The sequence below is a fragment of the Meleagris gallopavo genome, chromosome 3, assembly GCF_905368555.1.
Source record: "Meleagris gallopavo chromosome 3, MGAL_WU_HG_1.1, whole genome shotgun sequence".
Taxonomy (NCBI): domain Eukaryota; kingdom Metazoa; phylum Chordata; class Aves; order Galliformes; family Phasianidae; genus Meleagris; species Meleagris gallopavo.
Window position 1 is genome coordinate 90,612,820 of NC_139406.1, and position 19,464 is coordinate 90,632,283.

Below are 19,464 nucleotides of genomic sequence, written 5' to 3' on the forward strand. Positions count from 1 at the left end.
CTTGGAAGCAAAGATTCAGGACTGAGCCTTATTTAACGTTCTTTTCCTCCCAGCACTAGTCCCAGATGATCATAGCTAAGTTGCAGGTTAAACAGCATTCAGACCAAGTTTATTCTCAAAGACTGCTTATTGCATGTAAGTGATGACAGGAAATGTTCTGCAGGCAACACTTGCTGGGTTAAGCCACCAATTTCTGGATCCAGTCCAGGAAGAGCGATCATATACTCAAGGACAGAAAGCAGAAGATAAGCATGACATGCTTTTGTCAAAGAGCATTTTGGGTTCAGCCCCCAGTTAGATCATTTATTTATCTGGCACTGAAGGGTGATAATGGCTTGTTTTCAAGTCTCCAAAATAAATGAACTATACTTCAAGCAGAAGTAGTGCAGGCCAGCCAGCAGAGGAGAGAAAATATGCAGGGTCAGCATAACACTGGTTTCAGTTTCAGCTATGAAAACATTAGAGCTCTCATTTAAAACAAGATGAGGAAGCTAGGTTCTCTCTCTAAGATTACCAGTTTTGCCCTCCCTACAACACTGACAGTACTAACTTCAAACATCACTTATTCAGACAACCTGCAGCAATGCTTTCCTGTATCTGTTGTTGTTTACAAACTACTAATATTTTTAAGAGCATTTTCACTCTGCTCTCCAGGCCAAGAAGTTTTGTCTGCCTCCTCCCCTCTGCCTCACTACAGGAGCAGCAACAAATGGCCATCAATTTTAGTTCTGCAATGAGCACAGGGCTCACTCTACTGCAGACCCCAAGTCAGTCAGTCCTCACTTCAAGGGAAACAGCGAGTCAAGCCAGCTGAAGTTATATCCTTGAAGGATGGAAGTCTTGGAAAGCAACTCTCCAGCTTTAATTGCATTTTTAGAGTTTCATTACTTGCTTATGTTGTGGAGACAAACTTCCCATAACCATACACTGAAATTCATGCTTGAGTAAACCACATGCCAGTGAGAGCTAACCTAAGGTCAGAAGCAGCTCCCATGCCAAACCAAATTATTACCAAATGAGAGCCTCGTGTCCCACAGCTTGCCAGGATCCCTTGCCAAAAGTTTGATGAGAAAACCTGGCTGCTTACCCCGAGTTGTTACAATGCAGTATGCCAGTTAAAAGTCTAATTGACTTTACAGCACTTGGAAATACCAACACTAAGGGGCTTTAGTTAAGCTCCCGTGTGCCAGTTTCCCTAAGATGGCAGTTCACAGCACACAAACCACCTGGTGACTGTCATGCTCGGCACCACTGCTGGATACCTACAAATCAGCTTTTAACTTGAGACAAGTTCTGTCTCCTGTAACTGTCAGAGGTCTACATTTAATAGCAATAACTCAGCTTTTTAATGCTGTGTACCTTGTTCCACCCAGAAGAGCGAGCAGTCATATAGAAGCATAACAAAAGCCACTTTATTCAGGATATCAGTAACTATTCAGCACTAAGATCCAAGAGACATGCAGCCATAGCTGGAGGATGCAATATTCTCCACCACCTGAAGTTTTGGGTGGTTACTAAACATACTCTGAGCAGGGCTGTGACCCAAATGCACGACGTGTGGGTAGCTGATAAGCTGCAGACTGCAGAACAGTCATCTGACCAGCAGTAGCTTACTGCAAGCACATGAAGTCTTCAGCTCACAGCACAGACCTCCACAGCTTAACACTGCCTCCTTCCAGCCTTGGTTTGGGGCTGTCCAGGGTAATCCATATGGAAGGCAGAGGGAAGCACCAGTGATGTGTCAAGATCCACACATGGTGTCACTCATCCTGGCAACAGACATCCTGCTTCAATTTGCTGGCAGCTGGGTTTGTCAGAATCATTTCTATTTTATGCCTCTGCTTGGTGAGTTACATACACTGCTCTGCTAGGAAATTTACTGGGTTTGTTAAAACAGTTTACTAGGTGGGAGTAACACTGCTTAAGAGTAGGGTTTCAAACACTGTTTAATGCTGGTGTATTAAGCAAAATGTTAACCATTGCACTCTGGATCGACATTTCTCCATGGAAATGGTTTAGTAAATCTGCCTGCATGTTTCATGTGGAAGAACTGGGAGCTGTAGCACAATAATTATCAGTTTAAGCCTTCGCTGATAGGAAGAACAGTGCAGAAGGCTATGCCACTGCCAGAATAGATCTGATTAATCTTATGCCTATAGATGGAATAGGTCACAGCATGGGATCTTGTACAGGAGACCCAAGACCCACATGCAGTGCAGTTTCTCATGCTACCAGTTACTCCACAAGCTGCTAAAGCTTCCCCTTCCACCACTCAACAGCAGTGTTCTTGGCTGATCAGCTGGGAAGTCCCACTTCAACCCAAGTTGCTGTGGCTCCTTTCACATGCTTTTTACACCAACCATCCAGTCAGAGTGAGTCTGAACTGCAAGTGAAGCTTGTTTTTTTCTGTCTGAAGCATGACAACACCGCTGCGTGTGCAATGTTGCTCAACACACATCGCTTGATAATTTGATGTGAGGATTCCAGGGTGGCCTTGAAATAGCAGAAGAGGTACAGACTGTTAGCTAAACTCAAAAAAACTGCCAGCTGCAGCTCCTTGTGATGAGAGATGTGAAGGATCTCACCGCTTCCACCCAGCATGGAAGTGGAGGGGCAGCAATACATGCAGAAAGGCAGCTTAAAAATCCAGGAATTGCAGCACGAAGTCATGTGTTCAACTAGGAATACCAGTAGTATATAATAGGCAGGATTTAAAGTTTAATTTAGACAAAAAAAAAATAATCAAGGACTAGTGCTTAAAAGCTGGTTATTGCTCAGTGCCTGCTGAAGGTACTGCCTGTCAGCTGGCAGGTCAGCTCAGCAGTCAGCTCCCACCTAAGCATTTAACAAGATGCCTCTCAAAGCAACAACATGTTTTCTAAGCTGCTCCACTGGCAACACACTTCAATATCAAGGTTTTTTTTCCCCTCCCCCTCCAATCAGTTTCCCTAGTGAAATGCTACCTAATGTTTGTATTGTCACAGCTTTTAGGAATGACCCATTTAAAAAAGTTCACACAGAGGTAGAGCCTACACATTCCAGCCTCAGCAGACAAGCAGAGCTGTATTAAATTACCAAGCCCTAACTTTCTAGCTGTCAGTGAAGCCAAGACTGAAGTGAGTTTAAAGGTAATTAACCTCTGAGGTCACAGTCCCACAAGATGGGTCCAAACTCAGCTTTCTCAAAGCTCCTCAGAGCCTGAACACGAATAAAGGCAGTAGCCTATATGAAGAGCTTTCTGGGGCAATACATTCACTCTGGTGCACATTTACACCACCGATGAAGGACGTGTACAAAAGAGATCCTCCCATACACTACTGCACTGCTTTGACAAGTGTGAAGTGTGCACCAAGTGATTAAGAACATCTCAGCTCTGTGTTTTGCACTGGAGTGCAAGCAGTCCCCATAGCATCCAAACAAGATCACAGCAGCAGATAGTGCTCATTCCTCTCTCTAAGACCAACTCCCAAGAAGCAGCAGGCTCCTGCAGGAGTTCACACATTATGCAAGAGGGTTATCTCCAGAAACATACGTTTTCAGTTATACTGGAAATGTCTCAGCTATATATATATATTTGAGCAAGGAAAGGATGACAGTTTTTGTAGTGAGACATGAGCCAACTCATGTAAATTGGTCTCCACTGTTACAGTAGAAATAGATGTTCCACACATCCCATTCATCACTGAAGTCAAACCGGGCATTAAGGACAGTTCTCATGACAAAATAACTATCTCACTGATAGAGAAATAAAGCTCTCACAAGACAACAGATGCCACTGCCCCTTACAGTGAAACTCACAGATGCTTTCAGACACCTTCAAGTGACTACAGGATGCAGCTTCAGCAGCTTAAGGTACTGTTACCTTGTGGCAAAAAAAGAAAAGCCAAACACTTCTGGAGATGCTTACAGCCAGAGTGTCAACTAAATACCTTTATCTCTTATCTGAAGCCACTTTCCCTTATTTAGGAGGGGAACATTTAGGCCTGTTGAACATTTCACCAACTCAGTATAATCATTAAACAAACCAAACAAGGAAGACCTTATCTCTTGCAATAATGTTGTGGGGGGGAAAAAAACCAGCATGCACAAGCTCTGCAGGTCCTGCATTTAAACAGTAGAAGTGTCAGAGCAATCACATCAGCAACCACTCCTGCCAAGCATTTACAGAAAAGCTCAAGCTCTACAGGCAAGCAGCAAGTATGCACCAGTGCTTTCTTTGACCTCAAGCACCAGCTCGAGCCATATTTCATTAAATATTTTAGTAGCACTGTCTGAACCAAGGCAGCAAAACATGACGCAGATCACACTGGAGCAGTTGTTTTTTTTTTTTTTTAAACAGAGCCGCAAGGATACACACTATAACAGTGATTTTTCCTTCTGAATTCTCAGAACACTGCAGTTATTCCTCTGTGCTCCCCACTTTCAGTGCTGCCTACCATTGCAGCTTCACATCTTGCAATAGGAGGAGAAATTGCCTTCTCTTTCTAATAGTCAACATCCTGCAATGTTTTTTCTAGCCCTTCCCATTAGCTGCAGTAGCCAACTCCAGCAATGTTAACTCACTCTCTGCACCCTGGAGTCCTGGCTAGGTATTGTCTTGACCCTTCCTTTTCTTCCTCCATTTAAGATGACCACAGGATGACAACTTTAACAGGACCTACTACAATGGAACACTGTCCCAAAGGGAGAGTAATTTTCAAGGTCAGAAGCAGTTCCTACACCTGCTAGATGTGCTAAGTGCAAGCATCTCAGAGCTGCAAGTCACTGGTAATGTGATTTTAAAGAGATCTACAGCTTTCAAGGGAGATTTCTAAGAGTTAAGTGCTAAATCATTTCTTCCTCCCTCCACCATATCAAACTAGATGAGGTTAGACTCCCTTGTTTTATGGCACACACCATGATCAGGTTACAGATTAAACATGGAATTATTCAGATGGCAGACTACTTAAGTTTAATAGTCTAGAAAACTGAACAGACTTCCATTTTCAGCCCCTTTGTCAAGACCTTTTCCAGCAAAAGCTCAGGAACCACCTCCTTCTCACCCCATCCTCACCTCATTAGGACTCAGTGCTCTACCCCAGAAACACCACACCAGCCTCTCCAACCCTTCACTCACTCTACCACCCCTGCTCATCCTCCCAAGCTCTTCTTCCAGTCTCTATCTCTGTCAGAGAGTTCACCCCTTCTCCACCTCCAACCTAATTTCTCCATCACCCCAAAGCTCCCCAGCCCTTTCACACCTTCAAAGCCCACACATCCCGTAATTCCTCGTTCCCTTCTCATCCTGACAGCATCTTTCATCCCAAAGCTTCTCAACCTTTCTGTCACACACATTTATCCTACAGCTTCATAGCCTTACACTTCCCTCTCCCTAGATCTCACTAACCTTTCCCATCTTTATGGTCCACATCTCCCTCACCTCCTAGCTCCCCAGCCCTTCCCACCCTCACATCTGTCACCCTAGATCTCCTCAACCCTTCATGGTTTTGTGTCTTTTACACCCTGCATTCACCTTCCCAACTCCAAATCTCTCTCACCCAGACCTCACCAGTCATTACTCATCTCTAGGATTCCATGTTTCATTCACCCCAAGCTCCTCACCTCACCTTCATAGCACTACATCTCCCACACCTTAAGTCTCCCTAACCCTCCTTGACTCCTATCTCCCTCACCCTAAGTCATCACACAACAGCTTCTCACCCTTCTTCACCCTCATGGTACCATACTTCCCTCCTCCTAGCCTCTCACACTTTTTTCACCTTTGCAACTGTGTACAGGAGATGCATCTCCCTCACCCCATATCTCCCAACCCCTCCTGACCTTCATGATTCCTATTTCCATCACCCCAAATCCTCCCTCTGCCTTCTTCACCTTCACAACACTTCATCCCTCTACCTGCAGCTCATCAACTCTTCCTTACTGTCATGATCCCATACACCTCTACATCCTACATCACAACTCTCCATCTCTCTATCTCTGTAGTTCTGTAGCTTTGTGACCCCAAATCCTCACCCTGTATGCATGACCTTCACAGCCCCACATCTTCCCAACTCTCCCTGACCTCCATGGTCCCATTTCTTTCATCCCCAGTCCTCACTCCACATTCACCACTTTCCCAACCCCACATCTTCCTCACCCCAATCTCCCCAGCTTTTTCTCACCTTCATGGTTCCATGTCTGTTATCCAGTCCCTCACTTCACCTTCTTCACCTCCACAGCCCTACATCTCCCTCACCCTGTGCATTCTTAACCCTTCCCAATCTTCACAGCACCTTATCTCCCTCATCCAAAATCCTTACCCCACAGCTCCCCAGTCCTTCCTCACCTTCTCACTTATCTCAACTTCTCACTCCATGCTCTTTACAGCTCTTGATCTCTCACCCTAAATTACCATAACCCTTCCTGACCTTCATGGTCCCATATAACCTTCACCTAAAATCCTCACTCCACCTTCCCTCACCGCACAGCTCCCCACCTCTTCTTTATCTCCATAGTTCCACAGCTTCCTCATCCCATCTTCATTCACTTCACAGCCCAAGATCTCACCAACCCAACCTTCACGGTCCCATATATCACCCCACACTTCCATCATTCTGCCTTCATGACCCTACATATTCCTAATCCCAAGTTTCCCCAGTCTTTCTTTACCTTCATGGTTGCATATAACACTCATCCCCGTGAGTCACCCCACATCCTTAACTCAGCCCCAATGTCTCCCTAACCCTTCCTGACCTTCACAATGCCCTATCTCCCACACCTTAAATCAACACCTCACAGCTCCCCAGTCCTTCCTCATCTCCACACTCCCATGCTTCATCACCCCAAATCCTCACCATCACAACCTCTACATCCCCCTCACCCCAAATCTCAACCCTTCCTCACCTTCATGGCTCCATCTGCCTCACCCAGATGACTTCACTCCACCTTCACAGCCCTACATCTCCCCCAGCCCAATTCTCACCAACCCCTCCTGACCTTCATGGTCCTATATCCCCCTCATTTTACATTTCCATCACCCCACACCTTCTTAACCCTCCAGATCTCTCACGCTTCCCTCCCCCCCCCCCCCCCCCTTCCCTCTCCTCCCCATCTCCTTAAATCCTCACATCTCCATCAAACTTTCACAATCTCCCCAGCTCACAGAATCAGAGAATGGCCAGGGTTGGAAGGGATCTCAAGGATCATGAAGCTCCAACCCCCCTGCCACATGCAGGGCCACCAACCTCTCATTTAATACTAGACCAGGCTGCCCAGGGCCCCATCCAGCCTGGCCTTGAACACCTGCAGGAATGGGGCATCCACAGCCTCTCTGGGCAGCCTGTTCCAGCACCTCCCCACTCTCATAGTAAAGAACTTCCCCCTGACATCCAACCTAAATTTCCCTCCCTCAACTTAAAACCATTTCCCCTTGTCCTGCCATTATCTACCCTTTCAAAGAGTTGATTCCCTCCTGTTTGTAGGCTCCCTTTAGGTATTGAGAGGCTGCAATGAGGTCATCCCACAGCCTTCTTTTCTCCAGGTTGAACAAGCCCAGCTCCCTCAGCCTGTCTTCATAGGGGAGGTGCTCCAGTCTCCCAGTCATCTTTGTGAGTCTCCTCTGGAACCTCTCCAACTGCTCCCTGTCTTTCTTGTACTGGGGGCTCCAGATCTGGACACAGTACTGCAGATGGAGCCTCACAAGGGCAGATTAAATAGGGACAATCATCTCCCTGTCCCTGCTGGCCACCCCTCTTCTGATGGAGCCCAGGATACCATTTGCTTTCCAAGCTGCAAGTGCACACTGCTGGTTCACATTAAGCTTTTCATCCATCAAGACCCTCATCTTCACCATCCCCATCATCTCCTTTCCCCACAGCACCCTTCCCCACCTCCTGGGCCCTCCACCTCCCTCAGCTGAAATCCTCACCCCCAACACCTCATCCCTAAATCTCCCCAGCCCTTTCACACTTTCACAGCTCTCCGTATCTCAGCCACCCCAACAGCCCACTCCACCTTCCCAATCCTACATCTCCCTCACCCTGCCCAACCTTCCCTCACCTTCACGCTCCCCTCTCCCCCCCCCCCCCTCACATACAGCCCCATTCCCTCACTCTCCCCTCCCCCCCCACTTCCCCTTACCTGCCCCGGGTCTCCCCCTGCACCCGGGTCCTGCTCCGTGCGACGGGGGAGGCTGTGACGGTACCGAGAGGTACCCGCGGCGGCCGGCGGGAGGGGTGGGGGGGAAGGAGGAGGGAGGGGTGAGCACACTCACGGCGGCACAAGCGCGGCGAGCGACACCGGGCACCAGCGGCCGCTTTATACCGGGCTCCTCGGAAACCCGCTCCCGCTTCCGCTTCCGCCCCCTTCACGCCCCCACCCCTGCACTTGGGGGGTCATGAATATGCAATAAGGAGGGCGTGGTCAAAGGGCTCCCGGGTCGGGGGGGAGGGGGCGCGTTGCTATGGCGACGGGCGGGCGGGCTACGGGGGCGCCCGGCGTCCCCTCTCAGGGGCGGGGGGTCGTTACCTCCTGAGGGAGGTGCGGCAGCAGGTGTACGGGCGTTTCTGCTGCGCTGAGGGACGGCCGGCCTGGCGGCTGCTGCGGGGCTCCACAGAGAGCCTGACCGACCGACCGCCAGCAGGCCTGGTCTTGGTTTCTACAAAAAAACCCCACGAATTGTGTTTTTGCAGCTCGACCGTTTGTTTTAATACCTGAGCAGCCATCAGTTACCACATAACAGTAGCTGGGCTGGGCACCGTCCCTCTCTGCTCCACATTCCAAACGTATTACCTTTATTCTGAGGAAAAAAAGCGTCTGTGTTCCCGCCACACTGTGTGACCCCCGTGCAAACCTGCCCTAAAATTACTTTTTAAAACCAAAAAAAAAAATTTTTAATTACAGGGATATATATTATATATATACACATATACAATCTAAATCATTTAAGTCCCATAGGCATATATATATATATATATATATAATCTGAATTACTTCAGCCCCCCCAGCCTTCATAGCTCTCATTTTCATTACACAAATGGGACGTGTGAGGTAGCATGTGAGCAGCCTGCAAAATGCACATTATATTGCATAAATGCACATCAGATTGCATAAGTGTAATTGTTTTCTGTTCCTTGACACGCTGTTAAGTATGTTCCAAAACAATTTTTTCTTTTTCCTCCTCTTGTGAACTTCTTTCTCTGCAGATCATGAATAATAAACCACAAAACGTAGCAGGCTTCGGGGGGAGAGAAAGGAAACCCAGAGAAGGCAAAATGAAAGAGCCATATGCATCCATCCACTGTTACAGGGCAATGTTAATTTTGATCCTGACAAAACCACTGTGATTGCATCCTCCAAAGAACAAAAAAGCCCAGCATTATTCTTTTTGTAGAATATGACTTTCAATGTATTTTTAGACTAATTCAGACCAAGAACTTGGTAGTGTGCATGACCACAATGATACACAGCTCACTGAATTAACGATCGGTGAGGAGTCACAAAGTCAAAGAGAGGTTGTTCTTCTATTTTTTTGGCATACTACTGATGTTTATAGATGTTATAATGACAGTACCATCTCAAGTTGTGTAGTTACACCTTCTGAAATGTTTTAGTTCCCCCATATACTGTGGCAACCCAGGCTACGTGATGTTTAGACATCTCACTTTAAGATACCATTTTATTGTTCTTTTCTTGCCTGCCGTTGTGGTGAAACTTGCTCCTTACCTTGCCCTGACGTTTCAGACGTGTTCAGGCTATGTCCAGACATGTTCAGACGTGTCCAGATATTTCTCCATTTTATTTCCTTGTGATTTTCTCTTGAGCGTTGTTAACTCTCAGCCACTCGCTGAGCTGAGAGCCAGAGAGGGTAATTTTCCATAAAGCAAACATTTTTGTTTAAAAAAAAATATCCAAATTGTTATAAAGAGAGTGAAAGGATGGAAAAAGAAATCCAAGGAAGCAGACCCACCTCTTCCCTCTGAGGTTCTTGTTCAACTCCAGATATTTAATTCATAATAAATAAACACATCCTCAAGTCTTGGCAGAGGAGAAATGAAATGAGATCTGTGGATGTGTGCTGGACACGACTGTCAATACACGGAGTCGTGGTCCAGGCGTGTGCTGCTTTTATGCAGGAGAGGGACTAATGTTTGTGGGAATGTGAGAAAAGCTCCTAAACCGTGGTTGAGAGTGAGTTTAGGGACCTGCTTCTGTCCTTAGCATTTGTTATGGTCTGCCTTTCAGCAGATGCCTGCTCAACGGGGTGGTTTTTGTCAGTTCCTGTTCCTCAGTGGTTATTTGTCCCTAGGCAATACATAGGCTGAGGCACTTCAGCGAGCGCCTTCTGTGAAGAAAACATCCAGGAGTGACCTTCAAATCTCCCTACTGACCCTTATAATGCTTTTTGGTTTCCATTTTTTGGGTCACATAGCTGGAGAAACCCCCAGGGTGCTGATCCTTGCTCCCAATGGTTTGTCTGGCAGGCAGTACCGAAGGATTTTCTAAACATTGGACATTGGAGAGCAATATCCTCCCCTAAAAGCCTTGCAGCTTTCTACACGATGTCCTGTGTCTTGGCATAGAAATTGGAGCAAGTGGTCTTCCCTGTTTAATGATCAATGTTAATTAACCAGCCAGCAGGATCGTCAGCAAGTTCCTCCATTTCGCAGGTACGTGGCTTACAAAACTGTTACGAAAATTTGCCATGCAGCCAAGCCAAACAAACAACTCCCCAATATTATTTTACATGCGTGTCAAAAGAAATAACTTGCCGCAGGCAGTGCGGGTGAAGGAATTTTACAAGACTGCGTCTGATCCTCCCTCTCCCCTCCCTCAGACAGTTAAAGAAATGTTTGTGTGATGAAAGGGGTAAGGGAGCAGAGGACAGCTGGTTAGGAATTAATGAAATGTTTGAGCATTATCATGCAATAATGGATTTAGTTGACTATTTGCCAGTGTTCAGATCTAGTGTGAGTTGTTTTACATAAACTGCAGGGATTCCTAGATTAAACTGAACCTCCCGAAACTGCTGCTGTGCCTAAATCCTTTGAAAGCCAGGACTTTAACAAGGTAATTTGTCTTCTGTATGGACAGAAGCCCTCAGGATTGTTTGGACTGGCTTTCAGACTCCATGACATGTGACGCAGCCAGCTCTTAGAGGTGTCTCCTGGTAAGGAGAGGCCATGAATTTGGGAGACCTGAGCAGAGATGAGGTCTCCCGGCCAGGATACTTGTAAATGACGTGAAAAATGAGTCTTGATTTTCACATGTTTGGCCTGTAACTTATCCTTGGGGTATCTCTCACAAAAGGGTGTTTGGTTCATTTCTGATGGGAAAACAGTGCTGTGAGCTTGAAACTGTCGTTTTTCCTTCTTCCCACCCTTCCCCAACATACGTTGTCATTAATTTGGAACTTTAAGTAGCTGTGTAAAATCGTTCATGTCCCTTGATGCTTTTATTTCCCCCCTAAAAGCATTGGGATGCTTCCAGTTTCTGCCTATCAGATAAAGACTATAGACTTGTGCCAAGCCAACCAAAGATTTTTTTTAAAACGCAGACAAGTTACAAGAAGGTCCCACGGATGGGATAATGCTCCGTGTGATTCTATGGCAGTGACCCAGTCAAGCAGATTTTCTGGCTCACTGAGATTACCTGTGGTAGCCAAACTTGACTATGAGCTTGAATTCTCAGTGCCGGATAGCTTTGTGTAGAAACTCTGCCCAGAATTTACCCATCTGAGGCCAATTGGCTCATGTCACCCTAGAGCAATGTCAACAGTCCTAAGCCAACAAAGCAGAGCCTATCTCTTGGGCTGAAACCTGGAGTAAGAGCAGGAGCTATCCTACACCTTGCCCAGATGGAAAAATAAATGACTTGTAGTGGAGTCCCAAGCTCCTAGAGGTTGTGTTGGCAAGATGCTCATATGAGGTCATGAGCTGTATTGCTCTTGCTGCTGCTTGTGAGGTCCCTGAAGCATTCGTGTGTTGAAAAATGAGGTTTCCTTCTCATTATTGTCCTGGTTTGCACAGCTAAAAAGCGGTATTAACAGCAGCAAAATTATCCTGCCTTTTTAATCTATGTGCTCTATAATTATCTTCACAATAAAACTGTGAGGTGTTAAACTCCAGTGCAATTTAAAGTTGACAAGGAATGACTTGACAGGCCTTCAAGAACAGTATCTTTCAAACCTTACATAAACACTGAGAGCAGTTAAAGTGCTGCTAGACAGCATTTGAGAACGGCATGACTTGGTAGTTCAGTCACTTCTTCCCTCTCAATGGAGACACCAGAAGTCCTTTTCATGTTATTTGCTATTTTTCTCTCTGCTTGGGCAATGAGCCGGGATTAGTCAGTATTCCTTCCGAGCCGTCTCATATTAAACCATGACGATGATGTTTATGAGGTTTCCATTTCTGCACTGGGATATTTGTACTTCGGTTTCTCTATTTTTGCTCAGAGCCAAATTGAAAAACGGATACGTTTTCATCGCATTTGGTTTGCAAAGAACCAAAACCTTGAAGTAACGCCTGCAAAACGGGAGGTTGGTTAAGACTGAGATGATTTTCAAGTGACTTCATTCACATTAGCTTCACCATGGTGAAAGCTGCTCAGTAATATTGTCAGTTTACACTAGTGAATACAGAAAAATGCCCTGAGCAGAGAGCTGTGTTAATGTTCCCTCTGTGAAGGTTCCTCTGCAGACAGTGTACCAGAAAGCTGATGAAAATCAATCTTTCAACTGAAGTCTCGCCCGAGATGTAAGTCTGTTCCCTAATGCTTTCACGTAGCAAAACAATCTTTCCTGGATTCAACTTACAAATAAGTGATAGCCAGTTCATCTAGTTTAGCACAGAATAAAATTATATCATCGTAGAATCATAGAATGGCCTGGGTTGAAAAGGACTTCAAAGATCACCTAGTTTCAACCCCCCTGCTATGTGCAGGGTCGCCAGCCACCAGAGCAGGCTGCCTTTTATCTGAATCATAGAATCATTAAGGTTGGAAAAGGCTACTAAGAGCATCTAGTCCAACTATCCATCTGATCACAACACATAATCTATAGATCTAGACATGAAAACACGACTTTCATTTAACAGATCATTTATTGTTATTCATACTGTCTTCTTGTCTTGCAACCTTTTAGCTGCAGCTGAATTTGAACTATGCAGGTGTTATTGGGCACGTTTGTTTTGATCACTGAGGTGGGACCTGAAGCCTCTGGAGCCTTCCTGGAGGTCTTGCTTTGCTCTTTGCTTTGCTGGGGCCTGTTAAAACCACATGTTGTGACTTATCTCATTTCATCTCTCCCTTGCCTAATCGGCACTGTACCTAATCAGTGTTTGCAATATTCTGGGTCCCAGTGTGGTCAGAATTTCAAATTGTTTAGCCCTGTGTCATGAAAACTTCATTTGGAAAAGCAGCAGTGTTTTCTGTATTTTTGGAGAACTCCAGGGTATAACTCAAGGAGCTACATCTAAGCTAATGGCTTCTCTAGCTCTGACTCAGTGTTAGCAAAGGTCCACGAGAGTCACAAAAATAGACATGGCCGTACTGATGATATCCAGGTTCTTTTTAATGTTCCCCTGAAAACATGAGTAACGCTCACCTGGGTGATGGAAAAGCAAGTTGGATTGGCACTGGTTAGTAAAGGGATGGAAAATTAGTATGTAAAAAAACCTAGTGATTAAGATAATAAAAACAATGTTAAGAGTCTTAGGTGAAGCCAAGTTTTAGAGCCCTCGAGCTTTTAATTGTGAAATTCTTGGCTCTCATTTTGTTTCTGAAATAGAAATCTATTTAAATGACTTAAGCAACCCAGGTTTGAGGAATAACCCTGAGCAAACCGTTGTTGTTGTAACAGGGAAACTGATATGAATTGGGTGAATAATTTTTATTCTAATTTCTTGAATTTCTAAACACTACTGAACAATTGCAGATCCCGAAGTATTTCTTATAAAGCCATTTTCAACGTTGAGGAAAAAAATGCAATATGTTTCCAAAGTCCAGAGATGTTTGGAGTGGAAATTGAAATCCTCAGAATACTGAGGTTTTAGAAGTGATTTCAATTACTTTCCACTCCTAAAAGGTGGGTGAAAAATGACAAATTCACAAATTCTGTAATTCACTTAAATTGCATTCAATGATTTTTCCCTTTCCCTACAAATGAATATAGAATTATAGAATCACCAAGGTTGGAAAAGATCATCCAGTCCAACTGTTCACCAATCACCAATAGTTCACGTCCCTCAACACAACACCTGTCAACCCAATCATGAATTTTCTTGTTGTGTTTGGAAGGAAGTTGTCCCTTTACATGAAGAGCGGTGTGGAGGCTGCACACTGCTGTTCTTAAGCTCTGGTTTCACCTTACAGTGACGATTCAAAATCTAGTTGCTCCCCAGAAGAGGTCTCCCATTCCTCTCTTTTTTATCTGCTGATCAAATATGCTCAGGATTATTCAATCCATCTAGCTAATTTGGTAGGAAAAAAAAACCAACATAAAAATAAATGGATACTTTTCTGCTGGATGAACAGTGTGCATTGACTCATATCACAGTTGTTACATCTTGTGTCACACTGCAGGGGCTGACAGATAATGGTCCTTTCCCCTAGTATTGTCTTTCCTAGGGTAAGTCACACCCCAGTTCTCACTTTTGATCTCTATTAAAAAAAAAAAAAAAAAAAAAAACAGCTGCATTTTTTCAGTTCTTTCTGAGCAATTTTGTCCTTTTCCTTGAACATTTCCCAGATCATCCTGGAGCTACCATGCAACGTGTTGAAGGGGTAGCTGGAGGTGCCATTGCTCTTTTCTGGAATGCTGTCAGCAGCAAGCAAACCAAGAAGATTATAGAGACATCTTTCCTCGATGCTTCTTTTATTTGGGTAATCTTATCAATTCAAAAGCTTTTTCCTTTATTTGTAAAGGGAGTCTGGTGACTAACATCCTAACTTACATACCTCAGATACCAAGAAATGCTGACCAAAAGTTTATTAATCTTGAGTTTTTCTTCACAGAATCACAGATCACAGAACGGCCAGGGTTGGAAGGGACCTCAAGGATCATGAAGCTCCAACTCCCCTGCCACATGCAGGGCCACCAACCTCCACATTTAATTAATACTAGACCAGGCTGCCCAGGGCCCCATCCAGTCTGGCCTCGAGCACCTCTAGGGATGGGGCATCCACAGCCTCTCTGGGGCAGCCTGTTCCAGCAATTTCTTTTTTTTTCTTCTATGATTAGTGAATCAAATCAGGCAAGGAAGTTGTTTTGAATATTTCAGAGTAGAAATAAAGATCCCTTATCCCTACACGGGTCTCAGCCCTCTCTTCTGGCCTGTCAGTGTCTTGATGCTGAGTGCAGACAGATGCTGTCCAAAAGCATATTTTGGCATTTACTTGGGCCAGAGAACAGAGGTGATTAAACCATGTGGGAAAGGAGGATGGGGGTTCCAATGCTTGAGGGACAGAAATTCAGAAGGTGGCAGCTTGAATGGAGATGATTTGCAACATGCAGAGCAGATGACGATAAAGAAGTTAACAAAATTGAGAGGAGAGAAAGTTCTTAGCAGCAAGGGTGTTTTAATGAGCTCCCCAAGGAAGCACTGATGCTGTGCAGAACTTTGAGAGCAGATCAGGAGAAATGGTTTGGGAGAGATTTGATTTTTATCATCAAGTAATCAGCCGTATTTCTGCAAAAATGGCCCTCGCCAGTCCCAGTTAGACAGGAACTGGCCTGAATGGTTTGTTCTAAATGTGAACGAACAAAATATTTTCTTCCAGCTGGCAAAAGTTTCCCCTTTCTTTTTCCCATTAGTGGTTTTGGTCAGACCAGAAGTGTATGTTACAGAAGCTGCCAGAAAAAAAATGTTTTCATAATTGATATTTTCATAAATACCTTTCAAAAATTTCCAGTCAGCATCGTCGGAGACAGAAATCCTCTCTTAAACTCTACAACAGGTATTGAGCAGCCATCTACCAGCTGGCTCCATCAATTCATTCTATCCTTGACCTCCCTTCCGACAGGTCTCACAAGCCTGTGATGTTCCCTTTGGAGGTTTATCTTTCAGCAGTGCAAATCAATGTGTTCTCCATATCCTCTCAGTGTGATCTGGTGGGACTGTGGATAGAACATGGCTGGAGAAGTGCAGTGAAGAATTTGGGAACTTTGGACATAGAACTGAATTCAGCTCAAGCTATTCTATGACTTTATGAATTAAATTTGTATTCTTTCTTCCTCCTGGAAGTGACCTGTCGGCTTTGCCCTTTGGTATTGATCCTTAATACTCTACTGCACAAAATCTTCCTCTTCTGAGGGAGTGATTCTGTTTTGTAGGGATTATCGGCTTTCTGTTGTCTTCTCTGGTTTGTTTTGAGCTTCACTTCCTAGAAATGAGATGCTGCTGTACAGCTTCCCTTCTCTCCCTTCCTCCCACCCTGCTCTGCTTACTGCTAACCAAGAATTCCTCAGGACTATTTCTTCTTACATTTTTGTGGCTTGTTGTAAACTGCAAAATTCAAGCAGTTTTCCTGGGGTTTAAGCAGATAGGAGGTCCCTCTACCATTTGGATTGACGCATATTGAATGCCACAAAGTGTATATCCCAGAAGTGCCCCTTGCAGACCTCCACCTCTAGGCACTTATTTAACAAACTCATTGAGTTTCATCTGCTCAGTGATTTCGATCCCTCTGAATTGCTGCTGAAACCCAGAAGTTTGAAAGTTATCATAGACAGGAGCATACAGTCCAACAGTTTATGAGAACATGCCAACTCATGTCTTTAGGCTTAAAATAGAGATGGAGACAAGCTAATAATTCGTTATTCCCAGTATTTCATAGAATCATAGAATCACAGAATGGCCTGGGTTGAAAAGGACCACAATGACCATCTAGTTTCAATCCCCCTGCTGTGTGCAGGGTCACCAACCAGCAGACCAGGCTGCCCAGAGCCACATCCAGCCAGGCCTCAAATGCCTCCAGGGATGGGGCATTTCTCAGTCTTGGAGATGGAGGATGTACTTGCACACCTGAAGCTGTTTGGCCCCAGCCCCCTGAACTCTGTGTGAATTCTGCACTTGAAGCCAGCCCTAGGAAAGCATGCAGCTGGTGATAACAGACCTCTGCTCACTGTGCTGTTCGTGGCAGGAAAAAAGAGAAGCTATTCAGCTGATCCATGACCATTTCCAACTCTGTTATTTGATCTTCAAGATACATCTAAGAGACTCCACACATTGCTGGGACAGATGTTCCACCACAGATCAAAACCACTGCGCAAGTGCAGAGATTCCCATTATTTTGAGAGTACCATTAGATAGTTTCTGTGTGCCTGTGTGTGTGTGTGTTGCAGTCACTGACTTCACTTTCTCTCACTGACCTACTAGTATCTCTTGTCTCATGGAATTGAGTGTTGTTTGCTTGTTCACAGTTTCCTTTCCTTCCGTTATCCAGCAAAGAAAGTTCGCTTAAGTGCTTTTTGTGAACTCTTTCAAGATCCCCAGAAGGATGATACAGGAAACAGTGAGTTTCCTTTCTATACAAACTTCTAGGGTGTTCCCATAATAGTCTGGAATTTATCTGCACTTGACAGCCTGCAATTGGGCAAAAATTAATGAACTGTCAAGGGATCAGGCAAAACACAATTAACATATCAGAGAGGAGAGCTTGCAATAAAAAAGAGTCCTTCAGTTACATAGCACCTTTCATCCCAAAGCACAATACTCATGTTGCCAAACACTTTCCTTTCTACCCTTGTGTTTCCAATTACTTTACAAGTTGGACACGCTTTAACCATTCAGCCTGAAATTTTCCATAATTGCTCTCTGCCTCAAGTTGTTTTTCTTTTTTTTTTTTTTCTTTTTTTTTTAAAGGGGAGCAAAAGGGTAAAAGTTACACACACACACACACACACACCAGCCCTTCATTAAACATGTGCTCATTTTTCATGGAGATTAAAGCTAAAGAAGTAATTTTATGAATGTTTAAGCTTTGTGTCTCTTTATTTTGAAGAGCACTTCTGCACTGTGGGTGGCTGGAACAGAAAGGAGACACTTGGAACAGAAGCTGTGCTGGGGGTCGGAGCCTGTCGCTGTCTCCATAAAAATGCATCTGGATTCTACATCTCAAACCACAGCCCAACCTCTACTTGCATGTATCAGAGGCGTGCCTGCACCTTGCTTTTAATGCTTGCTCACCGCAGACCCTCAGAAGCAGCCCCTGGTAAGCTGAACGTCTGGATGGTGAGGGCAAAAGGAATTCTCACCTTTCCCCATTTTACCCTGGGTGACCGGTGGGTGAGAGCTGTGAGGATTGTAGCACTGTAAGGGAGGGCAGGGCCTGCGTTGAAAGCTGACAAGGTAGAAGTGTGAGTCATTAAAAAGCAAAGACCAAACTATAAAGAAACAATTACTTAGATTTAAAAAAAAGAAAAAAAACAGTTCTGGAAGGCACGTTCTCCCGATGACTGACACTCCCTAGAAAAGCACCGTGTTGTTCCAAAAGTCTCCCACGAGGTGAATAAACCTTGCCAGAAATAATTGCAGATATGAGATTGTGTAATTGCTGAGTGCAGTGCAGGAACCTGTGCTTTCTGTCCTTTCCACTTCCTTCATTTCAGAGCTGCACAGTGCTCGGGACACTTGTGCTTGCATTGGCTGGAGCAGTCAGGGCAGCAGGAAAAAAAAAGAAAAATCTTCTTAGCAACAACTTCACAGCATCTGCTTTTTTCTAGCTCCATTCATAAAAGCAGCTAAACAAGGCAGGCCACTTGGTGTACTCATTGCTGCGGGAAGCGGAAAGCTCTTGACTTGCTTGCCTGCAGATTTCATCCACTCATCGAGCAATGAGCAAAATGGCTTTAAGCCACTTCAGGCTCTGGCACTCCCATTAGTATACTCCAGTTACGGAGATCAAGGGACTGCAAAGGGCAGCGTGACATGGAGACGATGCAGATAACAGCTTTGCCTCCTTTCTGCAGCAGACAGTGAGTTTGGGGAGTAGGCAGCTGCCACCGTGGCGTGGTTTGAATGGTCAGGCAGCACAGTGATACTTCCACATCGTGGGCTTTGTGTCAGGCAGTGCTAACAGCAGGGTGGCAGTGCTTTTCTTTAAGGAATAATTCATGGCTAACCAAAAATCAGACACTCAGTCTGCTGTAGAATAAAATCATTAGGATTGGAAAAGACCACTAAGATCATCTAATCCAACCATCAACCCATCACCACTGTGCCCACTAAACCATGTCCTTCAATGCCATATATACTCACTTCTTGAATACAGGGACAGGACAGTGACCTTTATAGTTTGGTCTTTGCTTTTTAATGACTCACACTTCTACCTTGTCAGCTTTCAATGCAGGCCCTGCTCTCCCTTACAGTGCTACAATCCTTCCAGCTCTCACCCACTGCACCAGGTCATCCACGGTAAAATGGGGAAAGATGAGAATTCCTTCTGCCCGCGCCATCACTTTCCTGAGTAGCCTGTTCCAATACCTCA

At 44.9% G+C, this 19,464-nt stretch overlaps 1 long non-coding RNA gene across 6 annotated transcripts in view; it reads left to right on the top strand.

The window, feature by feature from the left end:
* Nucleotides 1-9,815: 9,815 nt before the first annotated feature.
* LOC146544808 (uncharacterized) overlaps nt 9,816-19,464 on the top strand; it is a 95,862-nt gene continuing 86,213 nt past the window's right edge. The window contains exons 1-3 of one of the 6 annotated variants that reach the window (XR_014882746.1): nt 9,816-10,646; nt 14,726-14,859; nt 17,980-18,189. This is a non-coding gene — a long non-coding RNA (uncharacterized LOC146544808). The remainder of the gene's footprint in view (nt 10,647-14,725; nt 14,860-17,979; nt 18,190-19,464) is intronic. The other 5 variants (XR_014882741.1, XR_014882742.1, XR_014882743.1 and 2 more) reach the window with 5 other exon arrangements.